Raw genomic sequence first — 7827 nt, forward strand, 5'->3', positions numbered from 1 at the left:
CATTATTAGGCTCTGTGTGGAGTAAGGAAACTTGCCCAAGGTTTCGCCCTCTGCCTGGAATTGAACTCAGGTCTCTCATTTGCAAAGCGAGTGCTCTAACCACTGAGCTACAGGACTCCACAACTGAGCTACAGGACTCCACAACTGAGCTACAGGACTCCACATGATGCACTACCTCCATCATAAATAGCTCTCTGAGAGCTAATCAGCTTTTACATTAAAAAGCTTGTTACCCACGCGACCTATGGCGTTTAAAGAAGCACGCAGCACAAAATCAGGGCAGGTTATTTTTATAAAAAAAGGACTACGCATGACTTCCGATACAAACGCACAATCAGAATGAAAAGAGGCAATGATCAAGTACTTCGCACGAAACACAAATTTTCTGCACGTTTAATTGGATTGTAGAATGTGATAAGAAGTAAATTACGTGGGTGGCGCAACGTTTCGCAGAACAGTTCAATCAGTGCAGTTATTTTGACACCAGTAGTTGATCCTAAATTATTAAGTAACACTGCTAACAAGCTCGGTGTATGTTAATCGGTGCATCTGTTCTCAACGTTAAATGCTGGATCGCTCAGTAAACAAGCATTAAGAAGGTTTGTGTACCCAGCTACAAATCGCATATTTACAGGAATCACAATTCCCCTCACAGCATCCATTTTCGTCAAATCGTTAGCATTGGCAATGCCGAAACTCTGCTAACTCGCCAGACTTCCCAACTCTTCCCTCCTCAAGCTGCAGATTATTCATAACTCTGTATCTTGCGTCCTCGCCCGCACTCAGCTACGTGATCGGATCGGCGCCTTCCTCGCCCGGCTTCACTGGCTCCCCATCACCTACCAAATTCAGTCTTGCAACGATTCATACGTCACAGCAATGCAGAATGTAGGGCTGTATTATACTGGCACCTTTTGTACGGTGAAACTCTTTACATGACCTCTGTAACTGCGTGATAGGATTGTGAGCCTAGGCTGGCTCCAAACCGTCAGCGAATTAAAGTTTGAGCCAACTCATTTACGCTGCGCTTCACAGCAAAGACTGGTCTGATAGGAGGCGAGGACCGTAGAATAGACTTTTTTTGCAACACGGCCTATCAATTCAATTCAAAACACTTTTGCTATTAACTCTTCAAGTGTCTCCTCCCCACCCCTACAGAGATGGGAACACAAAGAACTTCCACTGTATTGCCCAGGACAGCAATTCAAATCGACGGAAAAGCCTTAAAAAACAGAAATTCCAGCTCAGAAACGTGGTGGCAAGGCTCGAATATGATTCATAGTGTTCTGTTGATTTCTGGGACCCAACCAAAATAAGGTTGACCATTTATTCCCATGTTATGATCTCAAATGTACCTTTTCTGGTGCCAATAATAATGCCTCAGATCCTCAGCTGGATTAAATTGTACAAAACATCATATGTAGGAGTAAACGGTTACCATGGTTGTTGAGGATAAATTTAAACTGCAGTACTTATATAAGATTTCTACGGTCGCAAACACGACACGTCTCTGAATATACCTTCAAAGTCTGGCAAAAACAAGCAATAAATAATAATAATCTTTGCATTTGATATAGCGCTTTTCACGTCTTCGAGACGTCTTAAAACGCTTCACAGAATATACTGTAAAGTGAATTGACTGTATATTTGCGGGCAATATACTGTATTTTCAAACATGTGTATAGTGTACATTATAGAATCCTCCAAAAGATTTTAAATTCCACTTTTAAATCAAGACAATAGCAAAGTGTTCATTTTTTTTCCCCTGGATCAGTCTATTCCCACAGTCTATTTGTCTTGCTTTCCAAAAGAGACCAATGATTGCTGTAAATAACAAAAAAGAATAACTTTCCAGCCAATATTTAACAGATAAGCAATACAACAATAATAATAATAATAATAATCCTTGCATTTGATATAGCGCTTTTCACGTCGGGAGGACGTCCCAAAGCGCTTCACAGAACACACTGTAAAGTGAATTGACTGTATATTTGTGGGCGAACGCGGCAGCCAATTGCGCACAGCAATGTCCCACAAACAGTCGTAGATTGAAAATGACCAATTTATTATTGTTGTTGGTTTTGGAGGGATTATTATTAGGCTCTGTGTGGAGTAAGGAAACTTGCCCAAGGTTTCGCCCTCTGCCTGGAATAACAATAACAACAATAACAACAAACGACATTCGTGTCGCGCCTTTCACGTCTGGAGGACATCCCAAAGCATTGGTCAGTTAAGGATGTCATTTAATCTTTAAGGATAACATTTAGACTTGCAAACTAATCAGGATGCAGCTCCCACCACGCAGTTTTAACATTCTGCCTTTAAGCTGTTGCAAATAACTAAAGAATCAGTCATAAAACCAAACAGGAAAGCCAAGTCATGCAGCTGGATATGTTCCTCCTCGCACTGCACGCTACCTCTGGGGATTTGAGTTTGAATCCATTCCGCAGAAAGATCTGCCCTTTTACAGCTGTTAATCGCAAACCCCAACTTCAAGATAACTTATCCAAAAGGAGATACACTACCATATAATTGTAAAAAAAAGTGAGCTTCTTCGGATACAAACTGTTCCCTGTTAGTGCTAAGTATAACTAAAAGTGCAGTACTTAGGAAAACGCTGTGTAGTCAGAGGTGTTATCTTTCAAAAAATGTTAAGCAAGGTCCAATCTTCTTGTTCTGCAGGAAGATATTACATATTCTACAGCAACATTTGAAAGGGGAATGATGTTCCTCGTGGTGGCCAATTATCTTCCACACAAGTAGGTTATTCACTTTGCTGTGGCACAGGTAAAATTTCCCTACAAATGCTCCACTTAGAAGTAATTACTGTAAAGCAATGACACATTTTCAACTGAGATGATGTACTCATAAAAATTCAAGTTCTATCTTTCTTCTAACTGAAATACTACTGTCCCTGACCTGACAGCAAAATACATGCATTCTAATCAATTAGTCCTTAGTAAACTGCCCACAATCGAATTTATGCAGCAGAAGAAGGATATGCACCAACTTAATTAAAATGACTCATACCGGGAAGGATAGAAGGTACCACAAACTCGCTGCAAGCTTTGTGGTTAGCAACACATGCACAAGAGCACCATCCTCTTACCAGCAGCTCAGACACAAACCCCCTATCCATCGAGCTACGATTCCATGGATTTGGGGTGCGGAGTTTGATCAGTAAGTAGCACATTAACCTGAAGACCTTTAACGGATTACTGCTAAAAACAACTACAACAATCTGACATTGTACATAGTGCCTGTCTGGTCAGGAGGAAGTCTCAAAGCACTTCACTGAATCCAAGAAACACCGAGATTGTATTGCAAAGGTTTATTTCCCTCCTGACGGTATAATAGTCCTGGAATAATAAAGCTAACATTCAGACGGTCTTAATTGAAAAAACATGTTTGAGTATATTATTGATCCATTAATCCTCAATAAAGACAAAACATTTGGTGTTGTTCTCCATAACAGAGAGGTTTGATTTGTGAAAGAAAGGGAAACATTTGTTTATTGGGGTTAGAGCACAAGCAAATAGAGATAATATATGCTTCATTGCATCACAGAATGAGTGTTCTCAAGGGGTCATACAATTCCTGGTTGTTCACAGCTGTGAACATTGTCGATAAAATGAAACAAAGAATGCTTTATTCGCTTGTACAGAATGAATCCACATTGGGCTGGTTTATCTTTCTTCCGCTCTCACCAGTAACACGGTGATCTAATATTCCCAATACTCCAGTCCACTATGTCAGATGCAGGACTGTGCAATCAATACACATAACTCTTGCTGTGTGTACACTTCAGATGTGCAGCAATGCAGCTATGCAAAATGAATGGTGCCAGCATTTGCTAAAAGGAAGAACAAACATTGTACTTATTTTCTCCTTGGAGCAGTTCTGCAATTTCCTGATAAACCTGATTGAACTCAGAGGCTCGAAATCTCTGACCATTTTCTTAAACAATATTATGCAAATGCTGTAACGTAATCTAACGTAAAAAGACCGTTTACCCACACTCGTTAAAAAAAAACGCAAGCAGCGTACATCAATTTATTCAGCCTCCTCTCAAAAACAGTGGCTTTCATCAAAAGTAGTCCCTCGATGACTCAATGGGACACCGGAGAAAATTAAAAAATATTTAAAAGCACTTTTTAGAATATTTTAAAAACACGTACTCGTGCGCAAACACAGAGCACAGCTCAGGCCCCGATGGAAGCAACTGTCAACGGGAAATATATATCATACTTCTCACTATTAATTGCTCCACTTTAGATGTGATGACAAATCGCAGTTGGTGCAAGCTCAGCAGGATTTCAAGAGGAGGCTCACAAATGGTTCGAGTTTCACTTTCGTACTTTTCATTCAAACGTATCAGCATCGAACGACAGACGCCAGCCCCAGTTACCATGCGGGACTCACAACTGTGGAGCAAAGCGAAGCAAAAAGGTTTTGAAATGATTATATCCACTATTATTTCTGAGACGTTTTCTTCCTCAGCGATCCAGTACAGAACATCGGGAAATCCACTAAACTCAGCGCTCACGTAAACAGGCAGCAGAACAATTTCTTCCACCCAGACGGCTAGCGATTCATCCGAGATCGAGAGCCCACTTGATCTTAGCCATTAAAACCAGCAACTTTCATCAGTGCTCAACAGGGACCAACTATTCGCAGTGAGGAATAAAACATTCTCCCATCGTCGGGTTAATTTATCATGTAAGCGAAGTTACCACAAGGCCCATCAAGTCAGACCAATGCAACTGAAACCCATTTGCTGCCAATCACTCTATTGCTTTTGGGTGGTTAAAAAAAAAATTGATTATGTTGTACGAAATCTGTTTTGTTACCGACATTACAAACTCCAATATCCATCATGAGCAGAGGGGCAGATGTTTTTTTTTTGGGGGTCAGCAAAGGTGTCCCATCACCATGCTGAAGAACATCCAAACCATGGAATGCGCACTCTCTCCCTGGAGGGACACGTCCAGCTTATCCAATTCCAGAAAGTATTACAACAACAAAATTACATTTGTAAAGCGCCTTTCATTCATGCCGGGAGGACGTCACAAGGCGCTGAACGGTCGGGGGTCAGGACCCGAGCGTGGGGGGACGGGGGGGGGGGGGGGGCAGGGCAGGGTTGGGATGAGGGAAGGTAGAGAGGTAGGACGTTGGCGAGTGCGAAGGCTTGGGGACCACAGAGTGTACATTGGGGTAACTGTTGAAATCTAACCAACTAAAACCACATAGCAGGTGATTGAGGGCACCGCTACCGAGCTTTCCCACTGCGTGTCCAGTTAGAACCACCCTGCATGTTAGGGCTTTGAATTGCACGGTTAACGAGAGCTGAGTCCCCCCCCCCACCCCCCCCCCCCACCCCCACCACCCTCACCAAGCCCCAGGAAGATAGCAGAGGGTCAGATTGTTTCGCGAAACCGTCGAATCAGACGAGGCTCAAAGCCGAGCAATTCTGGCTGTTTCTCCACGACAAGAGCCGGCGTCACGATAAGGTGTGCTGCAAATCTCCACCGTGTCCGTAAACGGAAGAGGGGCTGAAAAAAGACATTATTCGGAGTCGGTCGTATAACAGTGCTGCAGATCAAGCTTTGGCACGTAACTTAATTACACTGCGTTACTAAAAACAAAAACCTCCAGACCTGCTGCGGCACGAACTTGGCCTGTCGAGACAAAACACTGCCAGAAAGCATTCGCATTCAAAATTGCCCGACTCTTGACAGTGACACAATACTCTGATGTAATGTATTGTCCAGCCACCGAGAACGTGTTTATTGAAGTCTTCTGAGATTATGATCACCTACAGATATAAGATTATGCAAACAGCTAGAGCAACCTTTGTACGACTGAGTCCGTAACATTCTTGCATTATTCAACCAGAATAAAACTAGTCCTTTAATAATAATAATAATAATAATAATAATAATAATCCTCGCATTTGATATAGCGCTTTTCACGTCGGGAGGACGTCCCAAAGCGCTTCACAGAACACACTGTAAAGTGAATTGACTGTATATTTGTGGGCGAACGCGGCAGCCAATTGCGCACAGCAATGTCCCACAAACAGTCGTGGATTGAAAATGACCAATTTATTATTGTTTTTGGTTTTGGAGGATTATTATTAGGCTCTGTGTGGAGTAAGGAAACTTGCCCAAGGTTTCGCCCTCTGCCTGGAATTGAACTCAGGTCTCTCACTTGCAAAGCGAGTGCTCTAACCACTGAGCTACAGGACTCCTTTGTACCGAGAAAAGCTGCCGGGCATTACTGATGCTATCACTGGACAGAAACAGGGCACTATACAAATGCAAGTTGTTTTTTGGGGGAGTAATTATATACAAGATTACTGTACGACACCCTTTTCCTTCCAGCCTTCTCTTCCAACCTCCTCCTCCTCCTCCTCCTCCTTCCTCCCCCAAAACGAAATCATCTCTAAACTGAATTTAATACAAATAAGGAAAAGAGGTCACACATGATGCGCACAAATGTTTTATGTGGGTTCCCAATTAAGAAAGGAGCCACAACGGAATTAAAAAAATACTCGTAATACCAAAGGGTCATGCGTATCAGCGATCTCTTATCAGGGAAAGGGCGTGGTTCTCTGCACCGCAGTGATTAAATTGAACGTACGTTGGCATGTTTTGCACGCGCGAGTCGACTTTCTGAACATCAGCAATATCGTGCTGGCGCTGAACGCTGGATGCTTGGGCCCAGCTTTCAAACTGCGCCCTTCTCTCCGACACGAAGAGCTGGTGTTAGGGAGTCAAGTGTTTCGCAAATCTCTCCCGTGTCCGTAAACAGAAGAGGGGCGAAAAGACATTATTCGGAGTCGGTCGCGTAAACGTGTCGCAAGATCAAGCTTTGGCACGTAACTTAATTACACTGCGTTACTAAAAACAAAAACATCCAGACCTGCTGCGGCACGAACCTGGCCTGTCGAGACAAAACACTGCCAGAAAGCATCGATCGAACAGAGTTCCACGAACTGAAAATCTCCAACTGAATTCAAATGCAATGGTTTGAAGAACGTGGCCGTAGCTGTGCAGTGGAAATGCTGTTCACATGTGGATCAGGAGCCTCTGGTCACAAGACAGCCGCAACCCCCTGGAGTCCTGTAGCTCAGTGGTTAGAGCACTCGCTTTGCAAGCGAGAGACCTGAGTTTAATTCCAGGCGGAGGGCGAAACCTTGGGCAAGTTTCCTTACTCCACACAGAGCCTAATAATAATCCTCCAAAATCAAAACAATAATAAATTGGTCATTTTCAATCTACGACGGTTTGTGGGACATTGCTGTGCGCAATTGGCTGCCGCGTTCGCCCACAACTATACAGTCAATTCACTTTACAGTGTGTTCTGTGAAGCGCTTTGGGACGTCCTCCCGACGTGAAAAGCGCTAAATCAAATGCAAGGATTATTATTAAGGATTATTATTATAACCCCGGTGTATACAAACAGCACAGCAATGTGGCTTTCTAAGTTGCAGTGACCGCCTCGAGAGGTGGGTTTTGATCCATCAACAACAAAATTACATTTGTACAGCACCTTTCACGTCGGGAGGACGTCCCAAGGCCCTGGACAGTCAGAGTTACAGACCCGAGCTGGGGGTCGGGATAGGGGAGGGTGGAGGGCTGGGGGGGTTGGGGGGGGTGGACGGCTGGGGTGGTCAAAAGTAGTCGAAGAGGAGGGTCTTGAAAGAGGAAAGGGAGGGGGAGAGGCGGAGGGACTGCGGGATGGAGTTCCAGAGGGATCGGGCCGATGGTAATTATAATAATAATAATCCTTGCATATGATATAGCGCTTTTCACGTCCTACACA

The sequence above is a fragment of the Callorhinchus milii genome, unplaced genomic scaffold (genome assembly GCF_018977255.1).
Source record: "Callorhinchus milii isolate IMCB2004 unplaced genomic scaffold, IMCB_Cmil_1.0 Scaffold5, whole genome shotgun sequence".
NCBI lineage: Eukaryota > Metazoa > Chordata > Chondrichthyes > Chimaeriformes > Callorhinchidae > Callorhinchus > Callorhinchus milii.